This window comes from Lonchura striata, chromosome Z (assembly GCF_050655825.1).
Source record: "Lonchura striata isolate lonStrDom1 chromosome Z, ASM5065582v1, whole genome shotgun sequence".
In the NCBI taxonomy this organism is placed as follows: domain Eukaryota; kingdom Metazoa; phylum Chordata; class Aves; order Passeriformes; family Estrildidae; genus Lonchura; species Lonchura striata.
This window is the reverse complement of record NC_140740.1, coordinates 59300979-59315906: the sequence shown is the minus strand read 5'-3', so window position 1 is coordinate 59315906 and position 14928 is coordinate 59300979.

The window sequence follows — 14928 nt, the reverse complement described above, 5'->3', positions numbered from 1 at the left end:
GCTTGGTCTTGTTGAACTTCTGAGGTTCATGGGGACCCACTTCTTAAGACTGTCCAGGTCCCTCTGGATGCTATCCTGTCATATTGTGTTATCTAAGTTGCTCTGTTCCATTAGGTGGCTTGGTCCTGCACCCCCATGTAAGTGTTCCTGCCCTCCCTTGCCTCCTCCCACTCCAATGTCAGTCCTTTCCTCCCTCCACCCCTTACCACCCAAACCTGCGGAATCATTCCCCTAGCCCCACCCCAGGGTCTGCCTGTCACTCGACAGCCCTTCCCCTCCTTCCAGAATGTTCCACCGGGCACGTCGAGTGATAGGTTGGACAGTGGGGTCCCCTCCCTTCAACTCCCCCCACTGGTGCCCGTTCCTGCCCTTTTCCCTGTTCCCACTCCCCTCAATCACCCTGTTGGTCTGTGAGAAGACTGCTCCCTCGTTTCCAGCCCCGTTTGAACGCTGCCACACTGCTCAGTTCAGGGCTTCTGCTGGGTGTTCATCCCTGGGTTGGGCGGCTCCTCGGAGTCCCTCAATACACCTGGACTGAGACCCAACAGGAGTCAGCTCCTTCCTGTGTCTTAGCTTTGTCCAGGTCTCTCCTATGGCTACGGGCCCAACCCAAAGCTGTCCTCCTAGCCCCCCGGGGAACGGGAAGGTGGCCCCCGCTGCACAGTGTCAGAGCAAGCCGGGAAGCCTCCGAGTAATGAGCTGGAGTGGACATGGCAGTAAAATCCCATCACTGACGTGTGTCAGTCACACCACTCAGGTTGGTGTCATCTCCAATCTTGCTGAGACCGCACTTGGTCTCTTCACCAATGTCATTAACGAAGATATCAAACAGTAGTGATCCCATTATAGACTCCGGGGGGACAGCAGTCATCACTGATCTTCATTTGGACTGTGGCCAATATTCTCTGCAGGTCTCCATCTAGCTTGTCCATCTAACTGTCCACACATCAAATCTCCAATTTAGAGAGTGAAAGTGGCAAGGGGAGGCTGACAGGTCAGTAGTTCCCAGAATTCCATTCACCTTTTTAAAAAATGTGTCCCTTTTTTCACTGAGGACTCCAACAATAAAAAAATCAAGGATGGTAAGAAGTGCAAAGTAAGCAGGAGAAGAAACAAAACAGCTAATTTTAAGATTAATCCATATAGGAAACCCACAATTTGTCTATGAAGGGGAGAAAAATCACTATCTGATTGATCAGTGTTCTGCAGTGATTTTGGATTGTATGTAGCCTGAAGCCTTGTGGTCAAACCAGTATCAGCTAAAGACAGTTTATAACAAAAAAAAAGGAAAAAATAGTGAAATATTTATTTGACCCAGTAATTAATTGTCAACTTTTGTAATAAAGTTCTCTATATTTTACATACCACAAAGAAGGAATGTACCTTCTGTCCTGAGAAATGAGCTTTAATGCAAACTGCTGAGGTCCTTCTACTTGACATTAGTTTTCTAAACAGTTTTACATTTTAAAATGTTTTCAAGACTTCTCCTGTGAAATCTTAGAAAATAAACAGGCATATAATTATTATTTTCTCAGCATGAGCTATTTAAGTAATGAAGTCCTAAAGATGGAAAAATGTGAATGTTGTTTTTCATGTTTAAGACAAAGAAGACCATATTAGATATTTAGAGTTCAGAAGCTTTGCACAAAATAAGAGAAAATGGCTCTAGCTCATCTTCCTCTGACACTTTATTATAAAAATCATAATAAGGTATAAAAATAGTGGTGTATAAATAATAATAATAATTCCACAGAATTGCTGTTTTTTTTCCTGCTATTTAAATTTAATAATTAGTGCCCAGGATGACAGTGCTAACAGGAAAACTCTTTGGAATTCTGGCTTCTGTTGTTAAAAAACCTCAGCATTTTTAAACAGGTCCTTAATACAATGTAAAGGAGTTTTGCACATAGGACCAAACACATTCTGCAGCTTTATTTGCTCTGCTACTTCTGATACCATAACTGTTGATGAAATAACAAGTAAATCAGCATCTAAACCTGACCATATTTCCAGTGCTTTAAAAAATTATGCCAAGTAAATAGTTTTATTTGTTTTCTGATTGTTTCTTAAGGAAATTGACACGATGGCATTGACACTAAGCATTCTCAAATAATAGTAAAGTATCGCTAATATTTTCAAAACACTTGAAACAGGTTAATAGATCCCATATTTCACAATTTAATAGATCAGAACTTAGTCTTGCAATTCAATGCTATAACTTGCTTTCGGTGTCTAGTTTTCAACGTCTTGGAATATTTCTTTTCTGGTTTTTATTTTTTGTTTATTTATTTCTTTCTTGTCTCCCATGTAGCATTGTATGGCATTGTATAGCATTTCCTAAAGTGAAAAGTGTTATGCAGATACAGGTCCAGAGAAAAATGCTCCAGACTATCACTTATCAGCCTTGAGCATGAAACCTGACTTTTCTTTCTGCAATGCTGGTTTTGTTCAAATATTTCTCCCAGTGTTTTTGGCCAAGCAGAGCGCTTTCAGAAGACAGCCTTTTGTACTTCATGTGCAGCCTTGATTCACCCTCCAAGTCTCAAACATACAGAATGGGGCAGAGGTCATTAATGAAAAATTGTTTTGTGATCATTAAAGTATGCAACATAACATCATGGACAGATGAAGGGAGGGAGGGTTGCAGACTCATAGGGAGTGTCCTGAGGTTCAGGCTCTCCCTGCTGAAATGCTGTTACTTCCCTCAGTTTAAGGAATTGCCACGTTCACAGGAAAGGAATGCAGTGGTGTTTAGTCTCTTAGGCTGGAATCAACATTTACACAAGAAAATGTTAGACAAGTAAGTAAATAGCTATTTACTCAACCTCAGGATTAACTCCACAGTTACACCGTTAACTTAGATGAACTCCTGAAGGATTTTTTTCCTTTAATTTGGTGAAGACTTTCATACTTCATGTCCAGATTGAGACTCAGTCCTCCCAAATTCTGTCTTGGATATAAAATGACACATGTAATACTAAACTTGATCTGACTTTTTGCTCAGATTCCACTCCCTCTCTTACTAATACAAGCACAAACAGAATTGAACATCACTTGTGTTTGTGGCTTGTTCACAACCACTACCTGCCTTGAACTAGAAAGACTCCTGGGCAAGGCTCAGGCCTCCCAACAGTGAGCAGAAATTTTAATTTTTGTCCTGCTGCTAAAATATATGCAGAATGTTATACTGTTGAGAGAGGAATGTTGGACTGATGATTTGGGATTTGGTTCTAAGTGTGTGCAGAATTGCTTTGTGAACTGAAACTTATTTTTCAAATAAGAAAACTGACAATTTCAAAAGCATGCACAAATTATTGCTAGTTCTTATCTGAAACTAGGCAGGATGATTTTAAGTAACTTTCTGAATAGTAATAATTTTGCAGAGAATATTATTAGCCTTGGCTTTGAGAAATGCCTTTGTAAAATAGCGATGTCCTTTCAGCTCCCTTCCCTGCTAGATCTGACCTGAGCAAGCATAAACAGGTAGCTGAATTAATATTGCATAAGTAGGTTTTACATTCATATCTTCGTTACACTTGAGTGATTGATTTTGAAAATCATATGCTTTCTCCAAAATGCTTTTTTTCATTCAAAATAGACTGAAATTTTCAGCCTATCAAAGCAAGTGCTTTGAAGTAAGAAAGTAATTGGCAGCAATAATAGGTTGCTGTCCTCTATGTGGATCTTGGATGTTTTGACAGTGGTTTCCATAAATCTAGTTGGTGAGGGAACAGGGAAGTCTAAGATGAGTATTTTCACTAAGATCATGTTTTTTTAAAGCTCTCCATTTTTTTTCTAACATTTTTTTTTGCCTCAGAAATAGCTAGATCATTTTGAATGGCCCATTAAATATGGCCTGCTTGCCTGCAGAGGCTGCTCCTCCCAAGATCTCAGATTGCATTACTGTCTTACAAAAAGCTGAAAAAATTTCAGGGTGTGTGTCTTCACCTCTCACAGATAGGGACACAAAATAAAAGCTAATCTTCTATTACTAACTTTTTTTTTTATTACATTACTACGTATTACTTTTATTATTAGCATAAGTTCTGTAGCACTGCTATAGAGGAAAATTCTTAATCTTGCTATTTAATATACTACAAGCAGACATCCTTGGGGTTTTTTTTGTAGTTAAGAGTAAAAGGTTAAAAAATGTCAGGATTTAGAGTTGCTTACTGCTGAGTGGAGTTTATCATTTGAGGTTCAATAATGTGCTAAATGCACAGTATGGCTTTTCATTCACAGCTGGCACATGTCCTGCTGGCTCTGTTTGGGTGGAATTTTCATGTGCCTGCCTGCAAAATGCCATGTAAACAAATACTATGGGGGAACTTCCAAGAATATGTAATGGCTAGCTGCACAAGAGCATGTTGTATCAGAGTAATGCTGTATCTCCCTTAATGGCACATGCCTTCACCTCTTGTTTAAGGTTTCCCATAGCTTGGTGTTTAGGGGGAAAATTATGAGAAAAAGCATAAGAAAGGTATGGATTCTAAGCCTCAGGACAGATAGAATTACATGCACTCTGGTCTCCACATCCTAGATGCTGGTCATTTTTGAGAAGCAGAATGAGTTAAATGACATGAGCAACACAGCTGATTTGTTAAATCTTGTGCAGCAACAACCTTGAAGCTGATCACATGGCATGAACTGCATCCAGGAAGAAGAAACATCTCAATCCTGTTCATGAATGAAGTGTAACCACAGCACAATCAGTTCACGAGGCAAACACCATAACATGTTACCAATAAGCGTTAAGTGGAGCATCTTATCACAGCTTTGGAAAGTATAAATATAAGTGCTTGAAACCAATAAAGGTCTTTGCATTAAAATTACATAGTCTGTGCCTTATTCCACTGTCAGGTTGTAATCACAGAGTAGGAGATAATTATGATATTTCTTTTGTGTCTTGTCTGGAAATCTATGTAATCTGAGTGCATATACCAACAAGTGAGAAAAAGTCAACGTTTTTATTCTGAAATTAAGAATTAACCTAGTCCACCCCTGCTTAATGCAGCTAAAGTGTTATGCATTTAGGTACATACCTTAATCTAAGTTAATTTTTTAGTAACTTTTGTTATTTACAGACATAGGAAGGGAGGCTTAAGGAATAAGGATATCTAAATGGATGCAAATCTTGAGCTTCCTTATGGGCCTAATACATTGACTTCCCCTGTACTCATTGTAACCAAAAAATACTTCTCTTTGTCTCCCTGAAGGTCATCCTTAAACCATTTTCCTGTGTTTATGCTAATTAAATAAGATTATGAATGAAAAAAAAATTAATGTATTTGTGAGCAAATAATGTATATGTTCTCACAAAGCTTACTCTGAATTTAAATAATGTCGGAACTGTTTTAAGAGGGATGAGTCCTGAGGATAAGCATTGATTTTTGTGGGTTTTGACTAGCTAGAATATAGTAACTGGGTATTTGGGAATTTTCAAACTGTCTTCCAAGTTTCCCTTAGTTTCTCTTCCCCCTGGGGTAAACTATGACCTCTGGAAGCTTGAAAAGGAAGAATAAGATTTGATGCATGTTTATGCAAAACAATTCAGTTAATAGCTCAAGGGGATAGTTCTGTAAAAGTGGCATGATTTATAAAGCACAAGGTCAGCTTGGAGTTTTTGAAGCCTTAAGAAATTGATGATTACAGTGCACCATATGTGATCAGAGATAGCGTAGTTTGCACCTGCAGTTGCTTTTTCAACCTTTTTCAAACTTTTTCAACCTTTCTTTGCAATTGATTGCTCAGAGGCCCCTGAGGCTATCCAAGATGATATGGTCTGACCTGCTAAAATAAAGAATAAAAATACAAGGTAAAGACAAAAAAAACCCTACCAGCAAAAGAAAAGAAGAAGAAAAGGTAGTCTAGGCAGAGAAAGTGTGTCAAAAGCTGAGTTAGAAGCTATTCTGTGTTGAGGCAAAAAGCATCACAATTCTTACTTGTTTTTGATCTTATTGTATATAACTAGAAAATGGTCCGTATGGCTGTGTAACACTTGTAATATCAGCTGTGTTAATTTCTTTGTCCAATCAGTGTTTTCAAAGGCTGTGACGAAATGGTAGGAATAAAGCATGGAAAGGCAGTTCATAGATTCTTAGCTTCCAGAGATGTTAACTGTGTAGTTTAGAATACGCAGATATTAAATGACAGACAATGATAATTCAGAATGGTGCTACATAGAGCTGGCCTTATAAAATATTGGAGATGCTAAGATAGCTATTTTTATTGTTTATCTTCTCACAATTTTTACATTTAAAAATTAGTTGTATCGAACTTCCAGTACTGCGCTTGTACATTAGAATTAGAAATTGACTTTCCTAATTCAGCGCACTTCATCTTTTTTCCCTAATGTGCTTTTGCTATCCTATGGTAAATACAGTTCTGATGAATTTGTGTGTTAATTGGTTTATAACCTTGTATGAAACTTTTGCTGTGATCTTGGTACATGGATTTAGTACACAAATACTTTACGCATTTTTAGAAGATGAACAAAAGTGGCTCTAGATTGCAATTTGCTGGTGCTTGTACAGGCATTTTTTGTTGTGTGGTAAATATTTGCTTTTGTTTTTCTTTTCCCCAGTGAATCCAGCTGTTTCTCATCACTGCTGTTATCAAAGGGCAAGCTGCATTTAATTAACCTAGTCTAGTTGGTGGCATCCCTGTCATAGAACCATAGAACCCTCCTGACTTTTAAGATCCCTTCCAACCCAAACCACTCTAAGATTCTATGATGTGTATATTTTAAGCTCATGTTAGTTTTCTGATGATCAGAAATGTTGTCCATAACAAGAACTTGACATGGTGATTAGGGCAGTTAGAAGTGCCACTTACTGAGCTAAACATTTCACTGAAACTAAAAATAGTGGTATTTCTTTTATTGTTGCATACTGATGAAGTGTGCCAGTCTTTTAACACCACTTCCCACAGAAACTCTTTCCCCCTCTAGAAAAGATAAATTGTGTGACAGACTCTGGACAAGAGCGTGCACAGGCTTGCTGATAAGAGTGAAGGTCTTTATTTAAGTATAAAGGCTGTTTTGGGCTCTGCCTCTTCCTGTGATTATGGCTATGCTTTTCTAAACTGCATCTTGTTAAAAATGCTCATACTTTGGTTTTGCAAAAAATATCCTCCAGTACTTTTCTCCACCAGTAATGTGAAGTGGTATGAAAGAAGATCTTCAAAGAAATTAGTGGACTAATTTCCTACCTGAGTCTCAGCTCCATGTGCCAAATCACATTGTGGCAAGAAATTTGAAGTATTTCTAAATTTGGCAGATCAAATTTTATACCCAAGATTCTAAGGGTACAAATAGAGACCTGTAAGTACATATTTCTGACCTTCTGATCATAGATATTCTTTAATTACTGAAGCTAGTAAATTGTTATAAATAGAAAGTACAAATTAAAAATACAAATGAATGTCTTCCAGAGTAAACTAACAGTGTAATTTAGAGGAATTAATTTGGTGGAGTTATTTGGGAGAGAAAGGGGAGGGACTGCACATATCCCCTTACTGCTTTTAGTCTTTTGACCTTAAAGAAATTAATCTCTTTAATTTTTTCCCCTTTTATCTCACTTTGACCGTGCAAATTGTGGTGTTTCCATTTATAAAAGTGCTTACTTATTAAAGACACTTCTGAAAGTGTCCCTTCAACATTGACTTGTGACTCATATGTCTTTCAGTGGTGTTCTGCTGCTGCTCTGTAATCTCTGGGCACTTGTCTTCATGGCTTGTAGCACTTTTGAAATTTCTCTTGAGTGATCAGATTTATCTTCTGGGCTATTCAATTAACTTCTGCTTCTGTGAGGTTGAAGCCTGCCACTGGAGTGAACACATTCATGCTGTACTGACTGATGCAGCTGTCGTGATAGGTGCTTTATCAGGACTAACTGCTCTCTTCAACTAAAAACACCCTGTGACAATCAACATGAATACAGATATGGGATATCTTCTTGCCCTAAACACAGATAAATCGCCTTTACTGCATGTCCCATTTTCTAGGGGATCTATATTAAAGGTGAACAGAGAAAGAAACAAAAAACAAGTTTTGAAAATGTGATTTCCCTGTCTTCCCTTTCTCATTATTTCCATATCTTGTATCAGTGTCACGCAAATTTTTTATCTTTTCTAGTTAGCCTTTCCTATATCTGTGTCAACAGCTCAATGCATTTGTTCTCTGGCTCCTTCCTTCCTTCCTCTATTGAATGTGGTAATTGCATCAATTCTTTCTCCAGCCCTTTTGTAATACCCTGTTCTCAGTAGCCTGTCATAAATCTTTTCTATAAGGTTTATAGTTGTCCTCTCTTCCGCTGGGTATTTAAGTCATCTGGGTTGCTTTGTTGGCTTTCAGGAGTTCTAATTGCCTTCTTGTCTTCTTTATGATGAGAGTAAAGCTTTTCAACAATTCACTCCCCCAAGCCTAAGAAAACATACCTCAGTCCCTAGGATGCTTTCTTCTTTCATTATGTGTAGACTCAAGAAAAAAAAGAGTACACCTGCAACATACTGACCATCTATCACTAGTTTCCTTCTTTGATCAGCTAGTGTTCCTCCTGTATAATTTCTTTATCTTTTGATGGCATGCTTTTGTTTTTGTTTTTGTGGTGTTTTGTGCCAATTTTTTTGTTTGTTTATGCTTGTTTGCTTGTTTTGTTTTGGGTTTGGTTTTTTTGTTTGGTTTGGTTTATTTGTTTGTTTTGTTGCTTGATTTTTTTTTTTTAATTTGGTTTTTTTGGCTACCTTTTTCTTAGTAGTTTTTCCATTTACAAACTCTCTTCATTAATTATATGTTATAATTACTTTGGTTTCATCCCATATCTCTTATTTGTTTATTCTCTGGGAAACATGAATTTCTGACAACCTACTCCCTTTCTCCCTTGTTGATTCTACTTTTTTTCCCATCAGAATTTTATGTTATTTTATGTTTTTGATGCATGTTTCTGGCAAAATGGCACACAAAAGGCACTGTTCATGTAACTAAATGTAGATATATATGATTTTATCTATAGCTATTTCAGTAACTCTCTATGTATTTCACTGCCAAATGATTAAAATCTCTTTCTACTGATTGCCTAGAACTAAAAACCAAAAAGCCTATTGGCCCTATCACTCTCCAGACAAACAGACAGTCACAATGCTTGCAGTTTTCAGAGCTCTCACTGCATGTTCTAAAGTCGATGTGTGGTGTATTTGGTTTTGGTTGTTTGCAGCTGTTTTTTGTGTGTGTGCTAACACCTTACTCAGTGTGGAGGGGGAATGGAATGAATATTGGCTGAGTGTAAATGTCTGAATCCAAAGGAATTGCACATCCTATTTCAGCATATGAAAATTTAAAAAGTAAAAGTAATGTAATGTAATGTAATGGAAAAGTATGTAAAGTAATGTAGAAGTATGAATTGTAAAGGTTTAGTTATACTAAAATATACTGAAATCTATAAAATGATAATTTGCCATTTGCAGAAGAAACAAAAGTTATTTGATTTCCAGATACTTTTAGTAAACTATTTCCTTTCATAAATGTTTAGCATATACATTGATTTATTGCTTTTTTAAATTTTATTAAATTTGTTTCACTATTACATGTATTTATTGCTATTCCAGCCTCTATTGCTATTTTTTGGTAGAAGTTATATAGTTCAGGAGATTACATATTAATCCAGGAAAGATTGGGTGAAGTTGCTGCACATGGTTTCTGCACATGGAGGGAAGGAGTAGCTACTTGTTGAAAGAATCTGCAGAAACACCAAGAAACAGGAAATAATGTCTTCTTTGCTGTTGTTTGTTGTTGTTGCTGTTTTGTATTGTTCCAAAGAATTTCTCCCTTCCCCAAAAAGCTAATGTCTTATTTATACCACTCTGAAGACTGTGATGATGAATGGGTTTCATTGATCTGGAGAAAAAGCCTATTATCATGATTTGAGATTTCTAGTTTAAAATAAAAAAAACCTTTGGGTTCTGACAGATTTGTTGTATTTCCATTATAAGTTTTGTGTTAAAGGGGCATCTTTAACTTCTTATATATTGCTAATGGTCCTTGTTTAAGTTCTATGTCCTTTTTGAGTCATCTCCCATTGCCCAAATCCACTAGGGAAGCTGTAGAGGTCCTTTATTTTGGATGGATGGTGAAGGATTTTATGATCCCATGAAAGGGGACCTTTCTCTCAAGTGTTTGTAACTAAACTGTACCTAATCTGAGCTCATAAGACAAGGTGGTCCTTGTCTTACCACTTATTAGTTGGGAGAAGGGACAGACCTCACCTTCCTACACCCTCCTTTTAGGCAGTTGTAGATAGCAGAAAGATCTCTCCTGAGGCTCCTTTTCTCCAGGCTAGGCATCCCCAGCTCCCTCAGCTGCTCCCCATTGGACTTGTGCTCCAGAACCTTCTACAGCTCTTTTGCCCTTCTCTGGACTCATTCCAGGACCTCAATGTCCTTCCTGAACTGAGGGCCCAGCACTGAACAGGATTTGAGGTGTGTCCTCACCAGTGCCCAGTCCCTGCCCTGGTCCTGCTGCCACACCATTGCTGATCCAGGCCAGGATGCCATTGGCCTTCTTGGCCACCTGGGCACACCCTGGCTCATGTCCAGCCACTGTCACCAGCACCCCCAGGTCCTTTCCAGCCACTCTGCCCCAGCCTGTGGAGCTGCCTGGGGCTGTTGTGACCCAAGGGCAGGACCCAGCACTGGGCCTTGTAGAACCTCACACCATTGGCCTCAGCCCATGATCCAGCCTGCCCAGATCCTCTGCAGAGCCTTCCTGCCCTCCAGCAGATCAATAACCCCTTGGTGTCATACATGAACTTAACTGAAGGTGGACCTGATCAGCAATACCCAGTGGTATTACACAGTGCTGGTTCCAGTGGTAAGCTCCAGGTACCACCATCTGTAAGCAGCCACCAGCTGGAGGAAACTAACTCCATTCACCACCACGCTTGGGGCCCAGCCATCCTGAGAGTTTTTAACCCATGAACTGTGCACCTGTCCAAGCCACAAGCAGCCGGTATCTCCAGGGGAATGCGATGGGTGACAGTGTCAAAAGCTTTAGTAAAGTCCGAGCAGACAACATCCACAGACTTTTTTCACCCACTAAGAGTGTCACACTGCCATAGAAAGCGATCAGGTTTGTCAAGCAAGACCTGCATTTCACATATCTGTGCTGGCTGGGCCTGATCCCATGGTTGTCAGGCATGAGCTGCATGATCACACTCCATAATCTGCTCCATAACCTCTCCCGGCACTGAAGTCAGGCTGACGGACCTGTAGTTCCCAACATCTACCTTCCAGCCACTCTTGTATATTGGCATCATATGTACTAATTTCCAGTCAACTGGAAACTCCATGGTTCACCAGGACTAATGGTAAATGACTGAAGGTGGCCAAAACAAGAAACAGAGGAAACCTATTTGAAAATAAGGAAGACCAAGGAGAAGGGAACTTTTAGAGAAATGCTAAAAATATAAAAGGAAACAGAGAAAATGGGAGAGAAACTGAGTTTGGTAATCTGAGTTTTATCCCCTTGTAATTTTTCCTTTTCTTTGCAATACATAATTCTAAGTAGACCTTTTATACTATAAGTAAGTTCAGAAATTACTCCAGAATAGAAAGTATGATGACAATTATTTTGAAAGAATGACCACAACTTATTTCATGCAGTATTTTTTTTTTTTAATTTCATGGAGTAATTAAGTTTACAGGCTAAGAATGAAACTATTTCCTCAGTGACTTCTTGGAAGGGAGCTGACTTTACATTCAACAGTTTCAAAGAAGATGGAGAGAGAATAACTTTTTTGACAGCAAAAATATCTTTTTTAGTTGTAAGGTTGATTTACATGAGAATGGGTTGACTGAGATCTTAATTGGATTTTTCTGTCCCATTAGCTTTTAAATCTGCTTTTTTTTAATGAAACATGGTTTTCTTTCACTTTCAGAGAGAAAACATTCATTATGTCTTACCTTACAGTTAATAATTAATTTTTGTGCAATACTGAGTACTAACTCTGTGATCTTGCCATAATATGTTGATTATGGTGAAGGAGAAAAAGCTGTAATCAGCCCAGAGACTTTTCTTTCAGCAACCTCCAAAGATACATGATGATACTCTTCAGAATGTTCATGAATTAAGAATATCCATCTGAATCTCTTTTAATGGTATTCACATTCAATCTATTTTGTGCATCAGATGGATTTAGAATCATAGAATCACAGAATGGTTTGGATTGAAAGGAATCTTAAAATTATTTTCTTCCAACCTGCCTGCCATGGGCGGGAGACCTCCTAGGCCAGATTGCTCAGATCCCCATCCAGCCTGGCCTTGAACACCTCCAGGGATGGGGTAGCCACCACTTCTCTGGGCAGATGGTTCTAGTGCCTCACCACCCTCACATTAATTTTTTCCTAACATCTAATCTACACTCCCTAGTTTGTCCTGTCTTGCCCTTGTAAGAAATCCCTCTTCTTCTTCCTTGTAGATTCCCTTCAGGTACTAGAAGGTGATATGAACTCTCCATGCACCCTTCCCTTCTCCAGGCTGAACAACCCCAAGTCTCTTGATGTGCCTTCACAGTGCTGTGATAAACTTTGTGGCTCTCCTCCGGACTCTTTTCTACAGGTCCATGCCCTTCCTACACTGTGTTCCATATAGATGCAGGTATGGGGCTCAGTATGGCCAAGTGCTGGGTCCTGCACTTGGGTCACAACAACTCCATTTGATCCAGGAAAGTATTCCCAGAATTCCAGTGAATGAGGATTCATAAAACTAAACATTACAAAATGCATGATGATATTTCTTTTTATTCCTTTCTCTCTTTTTTTTTTTTTTTTATCTTTTCTCTTTTTTTTTTAATCATTAGAAATATAGTCTAATGTTTAGAGTTTTCAAGTTTTAAACTCTCAAGTACTTCAGAATGGCTTTTAGGTCTCTAGCTTGTCTAAAACTAAAATTCTGTGTTTGAGAGCTGCTTTTGAAATACCAGGTCAGTACTCAATACTTAAAATTTCCCCTAGTTCTACCTGCATGTAAAATGCAATCAGGGCCCATGTACTAAGCCAGGATATGCTCTGTTGGGTTTTAGGGGAAAGAACTGCTGTCTTCAAGCACTTAATTTCATTTTTGTTAGTGAGCGTGGGCCAGTGACACAAGAGACTGCAGCTGTATTATTTTGGAGGTGAGTTAAACTGCCTTCAAATATCATTGACCCTTTCTGTTTTCTGCCTCTCTACAGCCTAAGAGAAATTTGGCGTGGATGCTATGGAAAAATACTTGGTAAAGAGAAAAATATCATATTAGTAAAACCCATGCAATAAGATGGAAGCTTTAATACATGTTTTTCTGTTTGGTCTTCTTCCAAGACAGAATTTGGCCAAAAATGAAACCCCAAAACAAACAGAGCTTCTTGGTAACAGTAACTTCTAATATCAAGTAAGTAAAAATATGTTAGGTAAAAGAGAAGCAACTGTTTTGATGCAACTAGTGTATAAAGAAGTAGGTGCTCTTTACCTCTGACACCCTGTGCTTTGCTCTAACAGGAAAACAATTTTTTTTCAAGGGACAGCAACACAGCATACATGAGGTGCCAGCAGACAGAGATAAGCTACACCTGTGTCTGAAGCAGCATGCAGGTGTTTCCAGCTAAGAGAGACCGAGCTTCTGCAATGTGCTTCTTAGAAGTACATCCCAGACTGCAACACTTGGACATGGCTGTGTTTTGCCTGACAGGTTGTGAGTTCTGCTTGGGAGAGGAGAGGCTGGCAATACAGTATGAATCCAGCTCAACCTTGATGTAGGATTGCTTTCATTCAGTTATGAAAAGATGAATATTTAATATTTCTCTTTAGACCTGAAAGGATTTTTTTTTTCTGAGAATCCTACAGTAAAAGGTTTCAGTCCTGTTTGTCATGCTAAAAATCTTCTCATTTCAAAAAAATGATACTGGTGTGCGTTTTGTAGGAGATGTATCTCTGACTGTTATTTGGCCAGCTGTTTCTTATTGTCCAGGGAACAAAAATTTGGAGTTCTAAGGCACAAACTACTCTTACAACAGCCACATCTGTTCTGATTAGGTAATGCCCACAGAAAAAGACTTATTGAAGAAATGCAGACGTGTTCATTTATTCAGATGATATCATATTTGGGTCTGAGGAAAGCAGGGGCTCTGTTCAAGAAGTGTCTCATTTAAGAAGGGTCAAAATTTTGAGGATTGGAAGGGATAGCTCTACAGAAGGCACCAAGAGCAGAGCATGAAGACTATGTTGATACCAAGGAGAATCACATTATATGTCCAATATCTCTCAGGCAACAACTGTCACTGTTTTTCACTTGCAACAGGTTGCTCTACTAATTACCAGGATTAAAGCATTGTATGGAAACCCTATTCCCCCAAACTATTCTGGTATACCAGCAGGAACAGGGAAAGGCAGTTGCTTCTCGGTTCAACAGACTTTTCAATACAAGAGGTATTGTTTCCCTTAGATTTTGTTTAACGAATTAGCAGGCCCAATTCAAAAATAAACATGCCATTTGATTCTGAGAAGATGGTCAAATCAAGCTATCTAAAGTCTCACTAATGTGCAGAGAAAAGTGCCAGAATCAAGGTATAGTTATAGCAAAGACTGTGCTACACAGGACAAATATATTTGGACCTGAATAATGACAACATTCAGATAGATGTTTTCTGATTATGTGTCCAATATTTCAAAAGATAAAAGAGGAGAGATTCACCATCAGCCTGACTACTGACTGAATAAATTTTATATTCACATTCAAGGTTGGGGGTCTTTTTAGAAAGACCCATTATCTTACCCTATGTGCAGTTGGCTTTCATAAATGTGAAATGCTGTTTTACATTCACAGTCACCACTAAGTATTTCCCACACTTAGCATCTCCCTTATCTTCCCTCTCTGTAGCCTGTGGGCTTCCTTTCAGTGGC